Genomic DNA, 20,820 nt, shown 5'->3' with positions numbered 1-20,820 from the left:
GTGACTGTAGTGCACAATCCAAATCCATCCCTGTTCAACAGGTGTTTAAACAAAAGTAAAATATTTCTCCAAACATTTTGCTTTTAATTTCTTGAGCACAAAATGGCCATGTTCCATCTAGAAAGAGAATGACTAACAGCAACTAAGACATTGTGGGAATCTTGGGTATGAATATATTAATTTTAAAAAATCAAACCAGCACAATGTGCAACCCCTCCCCATATTTTAGTGTCTACTTATTGTATCCAAGTAATAAATTACCCTGTGCAATGTGGCTTTAATGTTGATATTTTCTATAAACTTACTATTCTTGTGAGAATTATCACTATAGAAAGGGTGCAAATTATGGTTCAGCAAGAAGATTTTATTATCAGGTTAGAAAAAATGTGATTTTTTTTTAAAAATCCACTTTATTTCTGATCTACTTATTACCAAGCCTGTCCTGAGAATCTTTAGCTGTAACGGGAGAAGGATAGAAAAGTGTCAAGGAACAAAACTCCAAAGCTCCCAACCATGGCCAGGGCAAAGAGCAAGTAAGAGGTGCTTTCTGTGGATCTTCTCTGGAGCTAAACACAACTACCATACACAAATTATTAAATTAACTGCTTTATAAAAACAAAGAAATGTTAAAATATGCCCCACGGTAGCCAGTTGGAGAGAATTTTGGCATTTTGTGGTATAACACATTCAAAGAGTTCCAGGCATTCTTGTCCGTGTCTTCCTGGGGTTCTCAATTTTTTGAGTTTTAGCACAAATCACTGAAAATTCAGGAACTGTGGCAGTTCTTAGAACTCTGGTTAATGCCATTTTTGTGGGAGTGCAAACAGCAGGGATAATCTGCTTCCAAATGATGACTAGTTTTTAGAGGATCTGTTGCTGTAGCAGTATATTTAGTAGATCTTTTTGAAAATATTGCGGCATTCCAGGTAGAGAGGGAGTATGAATAGGCTTAGAAATTAATTAATAATTTCCATAATCAATTAAAACATCTGTATACAATTGACAAAGTAAAGCCTTCTTGTCTTTTGATGTGTTTGTTGGGGTTTTTTAAAATATACTGATAGTGAAGAGGCTGTGGGGAACAGTCATGGCATCTTGGTGAAAAGGGGCTAAGATTTAAAATTAATTTCCCTCTAACTTTTATTCCCATTGGAACAGTTTGGAGAAAGAAAAGGGGAGATGCCACTTCCTCATGACAATCACACAAAACAGGCTTCTGCTCACATCTGATAAATCCAGCTGTAAATATTCCCTCCCTCTTTCCCTGCCAATCAATCCTCTTCCAGCACTCAAAGACCATCACTTTCCTAAAATTCTCATCAGCCTTCTCCAAGTGGGAAAAAAAACCCAACTTTTTTTCCAGTCACAAAAGCAAAGTGGGGGTTTGAGTTAAGGAAGACTCAGTGTGAGGGAGAATCCAACACTGGAAGCGACAGAAAATAGAGTAAACAAGTGCCAAAATCACATTTTTTTATGGAGCTGAGGGAATCTGCTGCCCAGGTAAAACACAGAGGACACAGAGCCCCAAATACAGCCTGACATTTCAATCATATCAGGAGAGCTCTGCAAAAGGAAAGCACATGGATTTTGGCAAGAATGCTCTGAGGCATTTCAGAGGATTAAACTGAGAGTCCATGGGTGAGTTTGTGGACAGAACTCCTTTCAAGCAGTTCAGTGCTGCTCTTCAGATGACCAAAGAGGGCTAGAAAGGGTTTAATCTTCGTCTCACAACAATGCAGATCAAAACTGGTGCCAGGCTTTGGGATATGACACTAATATCAATCCAGTCCTCCTGCTAAAAAAGCCTGGGCACAACAATTCAAACCAAAACTAACAACTGTAGCTCGAGCCAGGAAAAAAAAAATAGAATCATCCTGTCTGGAGAAAGCAAAATACTCATTTTTCACAGTTTCAGAGTTGCTGGTTTTCTCACTCTGGCTGTGTTTTGAAAATAAGCTGCTTCCCTGCTGGGCTGTGCTGCTGGATTACAATTATTTCCCTGGCATTAGCAGGAAGGCCATCAAGCTGCTGCAATAGGCTGTGAACTTTCCTGCTGGACTGACAGCTGCAGGTACAATGGTGATTTTATTGATTTTTTTTTTGTGGTCTCCACGTGGATGTTTACAGCATTTCCCACAGGCAGAAACACAACATTTATGTTCTGTTAGTTCAGAGCAGCACATCCTCGGGACCCAAAGGACACAACAAGCTGCTGAAAGGAACAATTTTATAACTTCTTGATTTTGGGATGTGTGGGAAAACCATCCACATACATGATTTCTAACTCCTCGTTAAAAAGTCCTCCAGATTTCTTTAAAGTACACAAACTTTTCAGGACACTTTTGGGTGGGATTTTTATTTTTTTTTAAATGGGAATAGGTAAGAACTTATATTTTTCCTAGGGATTGCTGTGCTCCTGAGGAGCAGCTGACAGAGGGCAGTGACACACAGAGCTCTACATCCCACAGTCCAGGCTGTGCCCAAATTCCTCAGGCTGCGACTGCCTGGAATGACACACAAACAAATTAGCTGGAAAATAACATCTGCTGTTGATTTGAGGTCACTTTCTGTTTGCAGTACAAATATGTAAATGTAAAGGTAGAATTTCATGTCTCTTTTTCTTGGCAGCAGTGGGAGTTCCACCTCTCTTTTCTGGGCTCTCTGCCCACCCCTGCTCACCATCATAACTGTGCTCATTCCAGCAACTGGGGGCAGCAGTGGAGGAACTGCTGGGGAACTCCTTGGTGGACATTGCTGCTGAGAGAAAGTGTTCATTCTCATCTCATCTCTTATTATATATTTATATATTATTGTATTATAATTATATATTATATCTAATTATATAGGATTAAATAACAGCTAATAAACAAAACGGCTGAGTAGAACAGAATACAACTTTGTCTCCACACATCTTGACTAAAAACTGCAAAATCAAGGATATTTGAAATGTGAAATACTAAAATCCCTGATTTTATCATCAGTAAAGATCCTGATGATCACATCATTTTGGAGCAGGCAGTGGCAGTTCAGTGCACCAAAGCCTGGGTTTGTTTCCAGAGGAGGCAGCAGGAAGGAAATCCCTCAGCACTGCCTATCTCCAGGTTTATTATCAGTTCCATATTGAATCTGCTTTATCCCTATTTAGTCTGCAGGGAGGCATCTGGTTTACTTCAGCTTTTTGTTACCTCTGCTCTACCATGGATTTTCTTTCTTTTTTTTTTTTAATTGATGAGTTAATGGTTTTGATTTGATACAATATGAACAGAGCTGTCTTCCATTTCAGACAAAACAGTAGTCCATGGGCAGGCTGAGCATTCCAACCACTGCTGGGATTTTCTCAAGCACAACTCCAGTAATTTCATTCCCTGGAATACGTTTTTTTTAAATGCATATATTGAAACAGAACACACGAAGATGTCAATATATTTTACGCTATAAGCAAATAAAGCCCAGTTTCAATCAGTGGGGAGGAAACCAACTGAACCCCACAAAGAACTAAGGTTTGGTTTCAACTCCCACATATTTCCACAAAACCCATGGAATCAGTTAAAACATGGAACCAGATTACACAAATCTATTGCATTCTTTATGTCTCTATCAACTGAAAGTACTCCATGGAAAATATTCGCAGATGTTTGTGGGTCAGAAATGAGAAGGAAGGGAAAACTGGAAGCAATAGGGAAAACTGAAGGCAACAGGTTTCAGAACTCCAGATTTTGTACACTCTATTCTTTGATCCCTCTGGAAAAAAAAGTATTTAAATTCTGCAGGAAAATCAGTAAAGACTGTGCTACATGATGGAGAACATTTTAATTATTGTAAAAACGTGTCTTTTGTCACCTTCTGATTCTTGAGCTCACAGTAAACAAATTGTGAAACCATAATTAGGTCCTTGTTCACACAAAGAGCAGCAGTGACAATCTGAGAGAGGAGACACATTTGCTTGTTCAGTAGGCAAACAATCTGAAATAGCTCAACAGCATAGAAATGTTGCTTCATAATCATTATGGGAATGACAAACACCAAATCACTGCCAGAAAGAAGCATCCATGTAAATATTTGGGCAATTATGACTTGGTTTATAGACGGCAGATCAGTGAATGGAATACAAAACTCTTCTCTCCCAGTGTGGATTTGGCAGTGCAATGTTAGGCTCTCCCAGAGTTTAAAGGGACAATTTGAAAAAGATGAATGAAAAAGCAGGAATATGAACAGATCACCTGGACTGGCAGCTGGTTTGTTAAACAGCAGCCTAGGAAATTGGTCAGATCTGCAACCATCCTGGCCTGCAGGAAGGCCCAGGACAGTGCTGGATCCACTCTCCCACTCTGGCTGGCGAATTTGACTGCAACAAATTCCAGAAGGAATTGTAAAACAGTGTAAGCAAAACAAGGTTCAATACCTCAGAAGTTTGGGGTTTTTTTAAATAAAAGATTAAAGCTGCAGGTACGGGGACCCCTCACAGCAGCACCCCTCTCGCCTTTGGAAGAACTTGGTGTCACCACAGCTCACCAGGTCCTACATCATGTGACAAAAGGCACAAATCATAAGCTCCTTTTTTGTGAACTGCACTGAAACACCATTTTGTGGTCACCAGAACTACATCACAAGCCTTCTACACTCACCTGCTGTAAACACCAGCATTTCAGTTCCTGAAAACAGAAAACCCTCATAGAAGGGCTCAAAATGAACAGAGAGTTCTCAACTACTCTGAAGGCCCTAAACTGGAAAGCTATGATTGACAATGAGGACCAGGGAGAAATCCCAAACCTGAGCCTACTGGACATATCTCGATGAATTCCACGCCCATAAACATGACAATTTGAATGTAAAGCCCTTTTCCAAATAATATTTCAGCTCACATTTCTGCAGCTCAACAGCTGAGCAAGCATGGTTTTATTCCACTCGATTTCCACAGCCCTTTTACCAGTTCAGTAAATTACATCCCCTTTATGGGCACAGACTTTGGAGTCAATCCCATGTTTTTCCAGGCATTTGTACCTGCTGAGATCATTCCCACTTTCCCTGTGTCATCTCCTACCTGAATGCCTGAAACCTGAACCCAGTGACCAAGTGATTCAGCACTGTGCAAGTGCCAATTTCAGTGCTGCTCCTGACCTTTTCCCAACCCAAACTGAATTGGCAGGACAGGACTGGAGGGAGAGCACGGAATTTAAATAAACCGTGAGCCAGCTTGTGCTGCAAGTGCACACACAACTCAGGGTAGAGGAGATAAGAGAGGAGAGGTGATTTATTCTCATTTGCTCTAAGTGGCAGAGATTAGTGTCAAGTCAGTACAACAGCACAGTACATCAAGCTCATTTGTCAACCACCAAATATTTTTGCAAACATGAACAACATGCTTCTCTGGCATATTATTCTATCTGTATTATGCAGATAGAGGAACATATCCAAGATAAAATTAAAAAAAAAAAAAAAGGCAGCTTTTGCAAAAGGCTTCAGGCAAGATTACTCATGTTTGAATCTGAGAAGTGCTTAAGACTTTCAACTTGGGGGAGTGCAGCAAGCAGAAAGCAGACAATGGAAATGAGCCCTGTGCCAACACTCCAGCACTCCCACACATCCCTGGCACATTCTGCAGGAGGTGCCAAAGGCAGGCTGTTCCATTCCTGCCCAATCTCCTGTTCTCTGCCGGCAGATACTGAGAACATGTGCATGCAGCTGAGGAGCCATCATTCCTGGACGGAGATCCAATTCCAGAAGTTGATTTCTGCCTCCATTCCCAGCCTGTGCAAATCCCCAAATCCCGTTAGGGCTGCTGAACATCCTCTGTGCAAAGCCCTGAGCATCCAGACAGCCCTGCATGCAGCAGCTCAGGCAGCCCAATCTCCCACAGAAAGCTGCCAAATTCCAGGGAATAAATACAGCCACTGGGAATGAGGCATTACCCACACAGTGCTGCTCCTATTCACCCATTAACACACACAAGTTGAACTTCCAAGAAAGAAAAATACTTGATGGATCCAATAAGGAACACTCCAAATTTATTGCTGCAGCATTTCAGTCTGAGCTCGTGTTGGATGAGGCTGTCATTGCCACTGAGGGGCCAGAAATCTGCTACAGGATGAGCTAAACCAAGGGATTTATTGGAATTTAAGACCCAAACTCTGATTTTTCATGTTCAACATGATGCTAATAAAATCACAGTACTTTTTTAAAGGTACTCACCCAGATCCTGAACACTCTGCACACTCTTTCAAAATACATTTATATAAAATATTTATCTATTTGTTGGTTCTATGCAATTAATTTGAAAATAATGCCATGAAAAAAGTAATTTAAGATTCCAGGTGAGCTTTAAAGTTTACTAAAATCCATCCAACCTAATCAGTGACCCCACATAGCATCAATTTCTGTTATTTAACACTCCAGAGGAAACAGGGGAAGCATAAAAAACCTTACAGAAAGCAGATACAGGTAATCCTACCCCCAAAATTCCCTAAATAATGGCACTGTTATGCATCAAACTATTCAAATCTTGAAAAAGCTTCAAAGTTTGTTTTTACAGAGCATCATTCTGTGTAAAATTAGGGCTTACTTTGCTCATCAGCCAGAAACTCCTTTTTCTTGCCAGGAGACTTCAAGGTTTTGTGGCTTTAAATGCTGGAACAAGTTTCCTGCAGGAATTGGCTGCTTCTCCAGAGAACTGTCATCATAGGACCTAAACCAATTAAACAATGAAAATACAACATACATTTATACACTGAGAAATCACCTGAGCCTGGAGGATATATTCACTTTATTCTCCTTACACTGGGGAAGTTATTAGACTTTATAGTTATCTTTGAAAATAACTGTTAAAGTTTAAAAAAACGTTGCAAGTAATATTTCAAGTATTTTTTATCCCATTCTGGCACTGTGCAGCTGAGCAGACTCACTAAAATGGGGCAAAGTTTTTAAATTTAATTTTTGGGGTTGTTATTATTAAATATTTGTGTTTCTAGTCCCTAAGACTATAATTTTAGTATTATAAAAATTGCTATTTTTCTTAAATCCCTGGCAAAATATCCTGTCCCAGGAAGAGCAAACCCAGGAATTCCACATGAAAAGAGGATAAGGAGACTGCCAGGACATTTCTTTGCTTCCTGTAGTATTGAAGTTGTCAGTGATGAGAAAAGCATAGAATGGTTTGGGCTGGAAGGGACCTTAAAGATCATCCGGTTCCAATCCCCAAATAATAAAAATTATATTAAAAATTGTTCCTATAACAATTCTTTGCCTGTAACCTCATATTCTTTCTTAGATTGCTGCTCAAATACTGGTTACTTCCATCTGGAAAAGTTCCAGTGAAGGTGTGAACTGGGATCCTTGGCATCACCTCTTTCTGCAAAATTTGGTGTTTGTCCAGCTACAAATAAACTGTTGTGGTCCAAGATATTTAGGAATCAGGAATCAGTAACTGGAGCCTCTTGTTTGGACACTTTTTCTCATTTTAATATCTTACTCTGGACGAAGTAAACAGAAATAGACAATGGTTTGGAAGTGAAATCCACTTGCTTAGGAAGAGCCTCCCAGTGCAGACAAGGAAAAGCAAGTTTTCCCTGGAATTTGGGAGATTTGCTTCTCTGCCTCTCCAGCTGCTGTGAACATCCCTGTGCTCTGGATGTCAAATAACCAGAACTGCAAGTGATGTATGAGGATGTCAGATGTGTGTTTGGCTGACGTGCAAGTTCTCTAAACTGCAGTTAAGAGCAGCTCAAACCCCAAAAGGGGTTCATTTGTACAGTGCTCATCATTTAATTCCTGCTGGGGAGGGAAAAGGTGGAGCTGGGCTATGGAGTAACCAGGATTTCTGCAAACATATCCCAGTATTAACCTGCTCACTGGATTTTGGTGTAAAAGCATTTTTACACACTCCTGGTTGTGAATCCTGCCTGGCCAGATTTCACCTGGAAACCAAGGCCAGTTCCCAGAGAACAATCCCATTTTATTTTAACCTGGGATAGTGGAAGGACCTTAAATCTCACCCAGTTCCCCCCCATGGCAGGCCTGGCAAGGGATGAGATTTAAGGTCTTTCCAACCCAAACCCGTCAGGGTTCTATGATTCTGTGATCTACAATTTTCTGGTTTTATTATCAATAATAAACCAAAGAACAAACCAGAAGGAAGCGCCTTTCAGAAGAGCCCAGCATGCCATCTCCGGCAGCGGGAATGGAGCTCCCGGCGCTGCTGCTCCCCTTGTCCCTGCCGAGCCGGGCAGCGCCGGCGGGTCCCGGGGGCAGTGAGGGGATCGGGGCAGGCAGGACACGGCAATGACAACCGGGAGAGGCAGGACACGGGAATGACTAACCGGGAAGGGCGCTGGGAGAGGCGCCGGAGCGGGAACACCGAGCTGAGCCCGCCGGGCTGCGGCGGCTGCTGCTCCGGGGGCGGCGGGAGCGGCTTGAGGGAGACACTGAGGGCGGGAAGGAGACTGGGAGCAGGGACGGGGCCAGCCGGGTGAGGGGGATGAGAGGGATGAGAGGGATCAGCGGGAAAAGCGGGATAATCGGGAAAAGCGGGATAGCCGAGATGCGAGGGATAGCCGGGATGAGCGGGAGAGCTGGCAGAACCGGGATGAGGGGAGTGACCGGGATGAGCGGGATAGGGAGGATGGCCTGGAGAGCCGAGGTCGCCAGAAGAGCTGGGATGGCCGGGAATCCCGGGATAGCCTTGGTGCCCGGGATATGAGGGATGACCGGTATAGCCGGGGTGCCCGAGATAGCCGCGTTGCCCGGGATATGGGAGATGGGCGGGATAGCCGCGGAACCCGGGATAGCCTTGGCGCCCGGGATACGGGGGATGGTCTGGCTGGCCGGGATTCCTGGGATAGCCTCGGTTCCCGGGATAGCCAGTGTTCCCGGGATAGCCGGTGTTCCCGGGATAGCCTCGGTGCCCGCAGCACCGCCCCAGCCCCGGCTCCCCTCAATCCCCTCAGAGCGCGGGCACAGGGCGCCCCCTGCGGGCGGGCGGTGTGAGGGAGCGGAGCGGCGGGAGCAGCTGAGGGCCCTGCAGCCCGAACAGCCCAGACCCAGCATTTCATCCCTCAGTCCCGGGCTGGGCAAGGCTGGAAGGGATCACAGCGTCCGGATGTGCCTCCCGGGGCTGGGCAGAGCGGCAGGGTCGCTCCCTCACCTGCTGGAAGTGCTCTTCCCGTTGCAAGAGCCTTAGGAGACCTTCCCACTGTGGCACCAGCACACACCTGCTCGCTTGAACACATTGGAATCTGATTGGTAAAGACCTCAGTACAAAGAATTCTAATTAACAATCCTGGTATCTTTGTAGGGATCTTTGTTCTTTTAGAAACGTAGAATGGTTTGGGTTGGAAGGACCTTGAAGTTCAGCCAGTGCCATGGCAGGGACACCTTCCACTGTCCCAGGCTAATCCAAACCCCAATGTCCAGCCAGCAGTGGACACTTCAGGGATCCAGGGGCACTACAGCTTCTCTGGACACCCTGTGCCAAGGTCTCCCCACCCTCCCAGGAAAGAATTTTTCTCTAAAATCCCATCTAACCCTGCCCACCTCCTGCCCAAGGCCATTCCCCCTTGTACCATCACTCCAGCCCCCTGTGAAAAGTGTCCCTCCAGGCTCTCTGCAAGCCCCTTTAGGTGCTGGGAAGCTGGACATGAATATTTTAGAATATTTTGATAGGGAAGAGTGTTGTATAATTTACTGCATTTTTAATACAGTTTTACTTTTTATTCTCATACAGGCTGATCATGTCAGTGGTTGCTGCAGCCTAGCTAATTAACACAGGGCTGAGAGAATGATTAAAGGCAGGCTCTGGGTATCTGCATTGTTCTAGTTTAATTGCTGCTCAGGCAATGATTCAGTGTTGGTTTTGGCAGTTGAGCTGCATTTGTCTGGCACTGTGAAATTCCCTGTTATGTGCATGACACTCATCTGTTGTGGATGGGCAAAAGCAGGAGGAATTATAACAGTTCTAGTGGCAGGCTTGTGGGAGGAATAGGTTTTGTTCTGTGGAGAAGACCAGGCTGGGTGGGGTTTGGAGTGACCTGTCTAGTGCAAGGTTTTTCCTCCATCCCAACCACTCCAGGATTCTGTGATTGTAGGAATCCTACATGGACCTGGATGGACCATGGAAATTGGAGGAATCCTGGGTGGAACCTTCATGCAAACACACTGTCCTTCCAGCCTGAATCCATCCCTGTTCCCTTTGGATCTGTGCTGTAGCCTTGTCACAGGTCCCCTTTTTCACTCGGTTTCCTTTTGTTCCTGGGTATTTAAAAACTCATATTAAGCAAGAGGAAAAAGGAGCAATAAAGCAATTTAAATGTGGAAAAACACTGTAAAAATACCACCAAAATCCTTCCAGAGACACAAAAAAAGTCTTCAGAAACAGAGATTGACATTCCTGGGTTTATCCAGGCCTGTTGCTGTCCCTGTTCCTGAATAAACACATCTTTGATGTCACTAGCTGCATTTCATGACAATCCCTTAAAAAAGAAGTGACTAAAGAGAGGATAATGTGGAAGACAGCCAATTACTCCATAAATGTAAACGACATTAAAAGTGGTGTAGAGCATTATATATTTATGGCTACAATTTTGTTCTGCTGTCACATAACAAAATGAATAATGCATCAGTCCAAGAACTTGTCATTAAGTGAATTTCTTTGTTGCCTTGCTATTAAAATATAAAAATCCTCGGTGGGTGTATATGTGTGACATTAACCCTTTTCTGGGAGCAAAATGTAGGGTGGAGGAAGGCACTGTTTGACTGGAAAACGAAAGTAGATTTTATAATTTTAAAAGTGAAATAATGCTAGCGATATTCATCAGAGGGATTTGATGGTGTTCAGAAAGGTTTTTTCTGTTAATGAGGGGTGATAAATGCACTTCACCTCTCAAACAATTCAGTACAAGAAGGACAGGGACACACTGAGTCCAGGGGAGGGCCATAAAAATGGTTCTCTAAGAGATGAGACAGTGAATAATTAAAAATATTTGACTGTTACTCCTATGGTTAAAGTTAAGGTGAAGAATCTGCTGAGCTGAGATCTGGTACCTCCTAAAAACACCTCTGAAGTTCATGGTCTCCACCTCCAGCTCCTGTGGGTTTCAATCTCTTTTCCACGTTGCCTTCCTTTAATCCGAGGAGAGGGGAAAACATCTATTTACAGCCTGCCAGGGGAGACTAAAGGGCCAATCTAACTTCTGATTAGGAGAAAATTGCCTTTATGGTTAAGCTGGATATGGAATTTCAGGCCCCAGCTGAAATCCTTGTCCTGTCCCATGAGTCCTGCTGAGGGGGAAAAAAAGGAAACCCTAATTCAGTTTGATGAGGGTGAAACTGTTTTGGTGTTGAGCCTTCCAGACTCTTCCTTGTAGATGCACGTGATGAGTTTGCACCTCTCAAATGTAAGATTAAACTTACCTGAAATACCATTTATCTCAGAATGCATTAATCTGATTTTTTTTCTATTTTCTCCTATTTTTCCCTAAAGTAATTGACAGCAAAATTGAATCGGTTTCCTACCGAGTTGGACTTGAAAGTTGAACAGTGAATTTTCTATTACTTGGTTTCAATGCAATGTGTACACCTCATGATTTGATAAATTCAGACCTGCTGGGGAAAAGCCAGGAACCACATTTTGGACACAAAGGATCAGATTGTGTTTTATTTCGCAGGGACTATTGGTTTAAATTTTGAAGTTATGAGAGAAAAATGGTTTCTCTGCAAAATGTGTTGAAAATTCAGGGAGTTGCTTTCTGGAGCAGGAGGTTCTCAGGTTTGGGAGGATGTTGGAGGAAAAACAAAACATACAGAGATACTACTTAAAAAAACCCCAAAACAACCACCTCAGAAACAAACCCAAACTAACAAAAAAACCCCCAAACCACAGAGAAACAGTGTAATGTAAGCTTTGTGAGGATGGCTCAGGAACAGGACAGGACAACAGAGCAGAGTGAGAAAGAGATGAAAAAAGATATTTACTCCAAAAGGAGACTTTTGAGAGAGTAAAGAATCATTAATTCAAACACCAGGACAAACCAGTGATGTGGTGTCCTCTGTTTCTAATGGACCAGGGAAAAATCTCTGGCTAATGAGTAATTTCCTAATTGTGAACTGTTGAAAAGCTTTGCTTAGGGAAGCAAAATCAGGACAAACATCAGGTGAGCCTAGACCTGGCAGCTCTTGCCTCAACAGGTTTGGTAACCTCGAGGATTTTCCAATCCAACATTCCTACAGTTTCATGCTCACTTATTTATACAAAGAATTCTACAAATACAGGAAAAAAAAAAGAGCAACAAACCAAACAAACAAAAAACCCTTTCCTGCCAAGCTGCTTCCATATCGGTGCTGATATTAATTAATTTAAATAACTTTTTCCATGAGGTGCTGCCTGGTGGAAGTGTGTTCCTCTTTCAAAGCCCTGTGCTCCTCTGAGGTGCAGCATTAATGATGGATAGCTTATTAAGCATCTGAGCAGATGTTTTCAATTTTTTCGTGCATTACTGAGGCATCTCTCCGTAGCCAGGAGGAGAACCTGAGCTCAAGGAAGGCGTGAGCACCTTGTGGAGCAGTACTGCTTCTCTTCCTCGTAACTCAGCACAAATCCCTGGATTAATTTTCACCGCCATGGATTATCTGGTTTCATTAGCAGCTTCAGAGGCTGCGTGTTTAATATTAATAATCCCTGTTAGCCTATCGACTTAATTAGGAGGAGGAACAGCTGGATGCGGTGCGGAACCAGCCCTGGCTGCAGACGGGCTGTCTCTGCCCTGATTGCTGAGCTCTTCACTCGGGGAACGGCATGTCCTCACGGCTACTTATCGATACTGCCGCTCCTTCCTGCTGCCAGGACCCTTTTAAAGGCTGCTGGCTCCTAACCAGCCTTGGGAGTGTGGCTGGAGCAGTGCTGTGGTCAGGCAGGTTTCCCTCTGTGTGTGAGTAGCTGCCTGTGCTCTCCTGGGGTGAGTTTTCCTCGCTGCTGCTCCCAGGGACAGAACTGGGTTCTTTGGGCTGTCATCAGCTTCATTCATTCTTCCTGGTTCTCCTTAAAAACAGTCGCCTAATCCCAATGCAGCTTTTGACCCCTTGGGGTGTTAGCAGGTAGGAAAAACCTCCGGGAATGTGAGAAGTGCAAAACATAGCTGTTAAACTGCTCCTCACCTCGCAGAGCTGCAATTCCAGGGACACCAACCCAGCCCTCGATGCTGGGTCAGGTTCAGTGTCTAAAGCCCCAGCAGCAGCAGAGCTATGCAGCTCAATTAGCACACTTCATCAACTATGCAGCGCAATTAGGAGAGTCCTGTCTGTGGAAAGCAAAGCCAATGGAAAGAGAGGCCTGGAGTAATAAAAGATGCAGTTCAGTGGGAAAATGATGCAGGTGGTTAATGAAAATGTTATCTGAGATGTGAATGTGTGTGTGGTTGTAAAAACGAGGCTGGGTGTGTTTGAGTGACTGTGGATATGCACAGTAACTGGAGAATAAGAATTAATATGGAAAAAAGAATTGTTGCCCAGAGAGGTTGTGGATTCCCCATCCTCTGGGATGTGTCCACATTCCCTTGGAAATGTCCAAGGCCAGGCTGAGCAGGCTTGGAGCAGCCTGGGACAGTGGAAGGTGTCCCTGCCCAGGCCACCCCAGCACAGAGCAGCATCTGTAACTCAGATTTATCCCATCCCACATTTCAGCCTCAAGCCCAGACAATTATTAGCCAAACTGAACCCCCTTGGAGGTGTGATCTGTGAGTCCTGCCCAATTCTCCTTAGTTTTCATGGCTGAGTCCTGGCATACACCAGGATTCTGCCATTGGGAAAGGCTGCAGGGACATAAACCTGGTTTTGCCATCAGCATTTTATGTTGGGAGGGGGTGGATTCCTATGAGTACCCAAAATTAAAGAGACTCCAGCCTGACTGTGAAATTAATAGAGCTCTCAACCCCCCCTCTGTCATTATATAACAATTGTTAATTATTTACAAGCAAACTTGTGCAAGAACAGTATTGTAGCTGTCAGCATTGTCATTATTAAAATTAAAATGCTTTGTCTGGGTGGAAGATAACATGACTCATTTTGGTGAAATGTAATGAATATGGAATATTCTGTTGCTTTTCCCCAATTAGTCGAAGGGAGAACAATAGCCTGTCTCTTCCCTAACAAGATGTTTGTTTTAAAAAGTCTAACAAAATAAATATTTTCAGGGCCTTGCTGAAAAAGGGCGTCATTCATTGTAGCTGTTATAATAGAAGTTAAAACCAATTTTTTTTTCCAGAATGGGGAAAAACCTATTTTCATAAAGGAAATTCTCCTTTTTCAGCTGCTGAAAGATGTGTGTGAATCTTTTTCCTTTATTACCACGAAATCTTGGTTTGTCTTATTAAAAGACTTTAAGGCTCGTCTTGTTCCACCCCCTGCCATGAGCACCATCCTCTATCCCAGGTTGTTCCAAGCCAAATCCAGCCAGGCCTTGGACTCCTCCAGGGATTGGGAATCCACAATCTATGGGCAATTTTAGGTCAAAATTAGGTTCATAGTGAGCAAAGGAATCAACCTCTTAATTCCTACTTAATTAGTTATCAGATGGAGAAATAAAATCCAACCCTCTGTCTATGCTCTCCTAGTCAGGCCACCCTGCCCTGTGAAATTTATTCTATTAAAATCTCCTGTTTAGAAAACGATTCTCAGAGTGAGAATGTTTCTGTTCTGCCACCATGTCACAATTTTTTTTACAGTCTCATAGAAGTGGGAGTGAAGCCAGCTGTGTTCGTGTCCTTCCTGAGTTAAAAGGAAGATGTAGGGAACACACAATTGTATTTCCCCCAAAGAGCAACAACAACTTTAACATCGTTAAAAGAATGTGTTCACCCCCCATTAATTTTGTATTTGATTGGCCAGGCTGTGGTGCAATGAACAGGAGCAAAAAAACCATTAGGAGGAATTGCCATCAAAATTGAGGACCTGAATGTGTATTCTAAGGAGCAGATTTTTTTTAAAAAACCATAAATGATAAACCCCTTCAGTATTACAAAAGGCCTAACAAGAGTTGTACAAATGTTTCTCCTCATTATCTTTGGGCAAACAGGCTTTTCTTTCTCCCAGCAGCTGCCCAAGGGTGCTTGACCTCACACTTGGCTGTTCCCTGTTGGTTCCTTTGATATTTCTTTGGCTGTTATTAGAAAAATGCCTGTGCTGGGACACTCCCAGAGGGGCTTTGCTCCTGGAGAGGAGGACACAGCCAGGTTCGTGGGGTTGGTCTGTAGGGTAGGTTTTAGTCGAGCTTGACTTGGTGGGAATCTGGAATTCATTTATTAGCGGGAAGTTAAGGGGGAAAGTGTTTAATGTGTAAGGATCAGGTGTGTGTGGAATGCCACTGGAATGCTTTGGAAATCATAGCTCTGCTGCAGCTGCCAAGCTCTGGAGGTGCTCAGGTAGGTCCTGGGCACAGATCCCACCTGGGATGTTCCCTTGGGAAGAGCTGGCTGCAGTCCCAGGAGTTGGTGAGGTGCCCCAAGTGTCAGCTGAAAGGCTGCATTTCCTCAGGCTCCTGCTCTTCCCCAACTTTCCTTTTGCCTAAAGCTCCTCCAAAGGCACTGACAGGCTCCGAGAAGAGGCCCCATAAGTAATATTAACTTCTGCAATTTCCTTGTTACTCTTAAGCAGGTTATTAATTAACTGAATGTAACCACTGGCTGTTGATAAATCCTTTTAACTAATTCAAATTCCGTATCGGGCTGGGAGCATTTTCACTCGAGCTGCTGCCCAAGTGAAGCTGGGTGAGGAATTATTCCCGATGTGTTTTCCAGCGCCGGAGTTGGGGCAAAGGGAGAGAAGAGATTTGTTTGCTTGATTCCACATGACAACTCCAGGGTAACTGAACAGCCTGCACGGTTGGGTTGACAGGGCTGAGCACCAGCCAGCCTCACATACCAGAGCCAGGGGGATGGAAGGGGCGCTGGCAACTGGGATGGAGCTGATCCCAATTTCTCTAAAGAGCGACAATTTGCCGTCAATTATTCATGGTTTGCTGAGGTCTCGCTTCTGAGAGGTATGAATAACTTAAATATGTGTTCATGTAACAGTTTGAATAATGAATACATTACCGCGAGGAGAGGAGTTGAGGAGCAGAGCTGAGTGTTAAATAATGGAGGAGGTTTTGGAGGGAATGTGGTCGTTAATAGTGGGACTGTTCTGGGTTTTCTCTGGCTGCAGGAGCTGTGGTTATGAGATGTACAAACGTGTTACAGTGATGGCTGTGGGTTGGCTGGAAGTGCCAGGGAAGGGGAAAGCAGTGCCTGTGTGTGAGACATGAACCTGCAGAGCTCTGGATCACCCTGGGGCTCAGCTGTTTCCTTCCCCTCCCTCTGCTCGGGGGCTCTTTGTCCCTGGGCTCAGAATTAATGCCTTATTTTGGGGAGCTCTGACGGACTGGGAAGCTTCTGGTCCTATTAAATCAGGAGCTGGAGAGACACTGGGGTGGATTGCCAGGTACCTGGGAGGAACTTTAGGACATTCAGTGCTTGTCTGCTCACTGCTGTTTCAGGACACTTTGAGGTTCAGTGATTTTTGCATTTATTTACTGCTCTAGTCCAATTTTCCCTTCCAGAGTGGCATTTTTCGTGACAAGGTTCCTGTATTCTGACCCTGTCACCCCTCATGCTCTGCCTCATTTCCTCCTTCACTCTCTTCAGACAGAAATACACATTATTCCTTGTAAAATTTTAAACCAGATTCATTTTCTGTAACATCACTGCAGTCTTGAAAATAAGTCACAGATCTGAAAGCTCATTAAGCAACCCTTGAAAATGAGCAGCTTTTGACAGCATCATTGTGACAGTGAGGGAATTGGTGTTTGTTATGAAGGAATTTATTCCATCTTAACACTGTGTTGTTTAGTTTAGCCTAATATTTTAGTATCATGGAGACATTTACACATGGAATTCTTACAAATCTGCCTTACTGATGTTAAAAATGCTAAGTCTTATGAAGTGTTATATAAAGCACCAGTGTGTGCTGAAACAGCAGCCAAATATTTCTTACAGACTGCAAATCAGAGAAAACTGTCTTGCCAGCACCCAGATTATCAACTAGTTTATTTATATAAAAAAATTGATCAAGTTGTGTGTTTGCAACAGTAGAAGTTGCCAAGTTCCTAAGTACATTCTTACCCCTCTGCAGCAGTGGGTTCTGCATGGATTGTGCAGCCAAAATTGCTGTGGAGCTCAGTGAGATCTGAGGTTCACCTCAAGCAGCTTCTGACCATCAAAGCTGCTGATTAAACCAGCTCAGCCCTGGGATTCTGGTAGGAGATGACTCCTAAAAGGCTCTGTAATTCCGGATTATTCCTCAGTTGTCCCCAGAAGGACAGAAGTTCCTTGTGTACAAGAGCAAGTCAGCTCCCAGCTCCAAGGTGTTTCATTAGCAAAAACCAGTTTTAACCCCAGCCTGATTAACAAACATCATAATTTATTGTTTCATCCTCTGGTCCAGCTCAGCATCCATTAGGTTTCAAGGGATGTGAAGTGTGGAAACCTGTCCTGACAGAAAAAAAGAGAGAGGCTTGTAGGAAACAATGCTTGTCTTGTGGGAAGATTTTAAGTATATGCAGCTGATCCCATGGGAACTGCTCTAGTCTATTCACCTTGGGTGAAAATGATGCTCTCTCAATATAATCTTTAATCCTTTTCTTTCACTGAAAAATGTGAGAACTTTATTTCCAAGTTTTGGAAGAATGCTCTGGTTTAGGGAGTAAATTCTTTCCAACTATAAAAATAAAATAAATTGTTATTAGTGCAACACAGAGGGGAAAGGTTCTCTGAAATATCTTGTAATATTCTGTCCATTAAGTGCATGTGGGAATGTTCATGGGAAATGTATCCAGATTTTTTTTTTTTCTTTTTTTCTTGGGTGGGTGCAGGGAGAAAGGAAATATCCTGCACTCTTGGCAATATTTCAAACTTCTATAACTTTGAGACAGAAATACCACAAAATAAATTTTCCTTGTGAGATGGGGAAGAATAATTTCAAGAGAAGGGAATTCTACCTGAAATTCAACGTTTTCTTTGAAGATGATTCCAATCTTCCTGCTATTCATGGAAAAGGAAAATAAAAGCAAATATGCAGCAATAAAAATTGCAAACATTTATCCCCAGAGCATGGAAATCTAAACCTGCTCTTCACTCCATGCAGATGTGAATAACATCAACCCCAGAGAGCTCAGCAGAGCTGCTCTCCTGGCCTTCAAGGGCTCAGGTCCTAAAGATCAAACCCTGTTTGGTGAAAAACAATCATTCCTGGAGGTGTCCTAAGGTAAATTTTACAGTCTGGAAAGGCAAAGGATCACTAATAGTATTTTCCTTCTGTTTTCCTGCAGTGCCTTTCATCCAAGGCATCCCAAGCACTCTGTCTAATCCCTAAGTGTGTTAAGCATGGCAACATGGCTGCGAGGTAAGGAAATTGAGGTTTTTAGTTCCTTTTCCTTTTTAAGGATGCTCAAAGCTTTGGGCTCTGTTGTGCCCAAGATGGCCATGGTACAGAAACACCTCCCAGTTCTTTAACACAAGTCAAAGGAAATTCCCAGATCACTTTGCTGTGTAATTTACTGGACACTTTAAGTTACTTTTTTTGAACCAGATGCTTGTTTTCACCTTTTAGATTCTGAAGATTTCAGAAAAGTCTTTGGGAAGTTAAGGAAATTATTTTCTTGTGGAATTTCCTTCACTGTAAATATAAAAAAAAATTATCTTTTCCCTTCCTCTTTGGTTTAAAAGATTTTTTTTTCTGTCCTTCTAATGTCATTCAGCAGAAGCTGAGCTCTTGATAAACTGTAAGGCTCAGCCTTTTAGCTCAAGTTCAATTGGCTTTTGGCTGCCTGTAGGTCCAACTGCCCTTTTCCATGGAGTTTTTATTGTTAATCTTCTATCATTGGGGGAATTATTTTGCAAACAGACCAATTTGGTAGCTTCAAGCCCTGAAACCTGTCAGGCTGGCTTTTGTTCTGATTGCTCCTGATAAGGAGCTTTGGTAAGAATGCTGTGCCTGCAGCAAGTGGAGAGACTCACCTTGGAGGGGAGCAGCTTCAAGGGTCTGGGGAGAGGGTGGGTCTTGCAGCTTGGCATGGAAAGGGAAAAGGGGTGCTGGAAATCAGATCAAACCTTGGAATTCATGTGGGACTCCACCAGAACCAGTGGAAATGGCTTGTGTGAGAAGCTGAGGGTTTTTTCCTGCATCATGATGGCTTGAAGTTTGTTACAAGCACTGGAGCTCCTGCTTTGTTCCCCACGTTTTGGCCTTGGGAAGGTGTGGATTCCTGCTGGGAAGGTGTGGATTCCTGCTAGGAATCCCCTCAGATGCAATGGCAGTGGGGATTCGTGCAGGATGGACAAGCTTTGGCAAAGCTCTGCCTTTTCCATTGCTTGTGGGACACAACAGTGAGAGGGAAAATTGCTGGGTGCTGTGGAGTTGAGGTGATGTGGATTCGAGGAGATGAGACACCTCAGTAACTACACTCTGAAGCAATTTTATCATCCAACTTGACCCTCTAAAGAAAGTAATTTTAAAACACCATTTTATAAGACACACAATTTGTTTTCCCTCTTCCCCAGTGTCTGCTGCCTATTAATAGCAAATCCTGTAGCAAGCAAGGAAATGCTTAAGTAACAATTCTCTTTAATGCCTATGCAAGGGAAATATTTCCAGCACTGTTACACAATGTAAGCATTAAGAGGATTTGCTATAATTCCATTTCAAAGAGCTCACAATAAATAAATAAATGGTTTTTTCTGCATCATCCTGAGCATCGTCTAGAAAACTCATGTCAAAGTGTCTGTTCAGGTGGAGCTCAGGTAGATCCTTTGCAAAAGGCCAAGGATCAGGGAATATCCTGAGCTGGAAGGATGTACTGTGAGGATGATGATGGATATTCCGTGGGGATGATGAAGGATATTTCTTGAGGATGAGGAAGGATATTTCTTGAGGATGAGGAAGGATATTCTGTGAGGATGATGAAGCCCAACTTCTGCAGAAGGGGCTGCAGTGTTTCAGAGCAGCTGATCCAAGGGAAAGCTCCATGGACATTCCTTCCTGGGGCACTTTCCTACTTGATGTGGGCACATTTTGTTGTGCTGCTTCTGAGGGTGATGTTAAAAGCCAAAGCAAACCTCAGACCCTCTTTTGTGCTCATGTAAAAGCTGCAGAACGACAGCATTGATTCCCTTGGCCAGGAAATCTGCTCTCCAGCAAGGCTGTTCACTTGTTCTCTTTCTTTCAATCAGTGTGAGCTTACCGAGGGCTTTTTCCCCTCCTTCCCGGGGAAGGATAGCTTTCCACTAACACAGAGAGGTCTGTTTTCTCTATTAAAAACAACTGCCCTCAAGTGGAGCAGGCTTTGTGTTTTGCCCTGGAAACAGAGCAGCTCATTCAGAGATAAGGCCTCCCTGCTTTTGGGTTCCCTCAGTCACCTGACGGAGCCATGGGTAACTTTTAGGCTGCTTTAGTCTGCATTCCTGGGATGCTTTCTCCGTGGCACTGCAATTAACAGCTCCGGGATCCCTGCTTGCCACCCTTCCCGGCTTTCTGTGGCCCTGGATGCTGCCCGGGCTGAGAGGAAAGGCTTTGTGCCCAGAGCACCTCTGCCCATCCCCGAGGATGGCCTGGGGGAATCCCGAGCAGGTAAAACCATCTCTTTGTGTCTGTGGCTTTTGGAGCTTTTATTCTTGAACTTGAGACTGGCTGAGTGTGAGCAGGGTGTGAGTGTCTGAGCTCACAGCATCCCTTTGGTTCTGGGATATTAACCTGTTGGCACTGGCAGGAGGATCCAACCTCGTGTGCTTTGGGGTTTGCAGTTTTAGC

General features: G+C 43.7%; 1 protein-coding gene, 1 long non-coding RNA gene and 1 pseudogene across 4 annotated transcripts in view; 2 read left to right on the top strand and 1 right to left on the bottom strand.

Moving 5' to 3' along the window:
- The window catches only part of LOC146433032 (uncharacterized), a 119,736-nt gene that overhangs the window by 38,072 nt on the left and 60,844 nt on the right, over positions 1-20,820 (top strand). The window lies entirely within an intron of this gene.
- LOC146433036 (lysosomal amino acid transporter 1 homolog) lies at positions 431-5,697 on the bottom strand (annotated as a pseudogene).
- VEPH1 (ventricular zone expressed PH domain containing 1) overlaps positions 9,039-20,820 on the top strand; it is a 61,600-nt gene continuing 49,818 nt past the window's right edge. Inside the window, exons 1-2 of one of the 3 annotated variants that reach the window (XM_085068903.1) lie at positions 9,039-9,234; positions 18,344-18,417. The gene's annotated coding sequence lies outside the window, so the exon portion shown is untranslated. Of the gene's footprint in view, positions 9,235-15,707; positions 16,019-17,222; positions 17,273-18,343; positions 18,418-20,820 lie in introns of those variants that run through there. The other 2 variants (XM_085068902.1, XM_085068904.1) reach the window with 2 other exon arrangements.

Source organism: Lichenostomus cassidix, chromosome 9 (assembly GCF_008360975.1).
Source record: "Lichenostomus cassidix isolate B80296 chromosome 9, HeHo_3.0, whole genome shotgun sequence".
Lineage (NCBI taxonomy): Eukaryota > Metazoa > Chordata > Aves > Passeriformes > Meliphagidae > Lichenostomus > Lichenostomus cassidix.
Note: the sequence above shows the minus strand (reverse complement) of the source record. Positions and strands in the feature narration are given on the sequence as shown.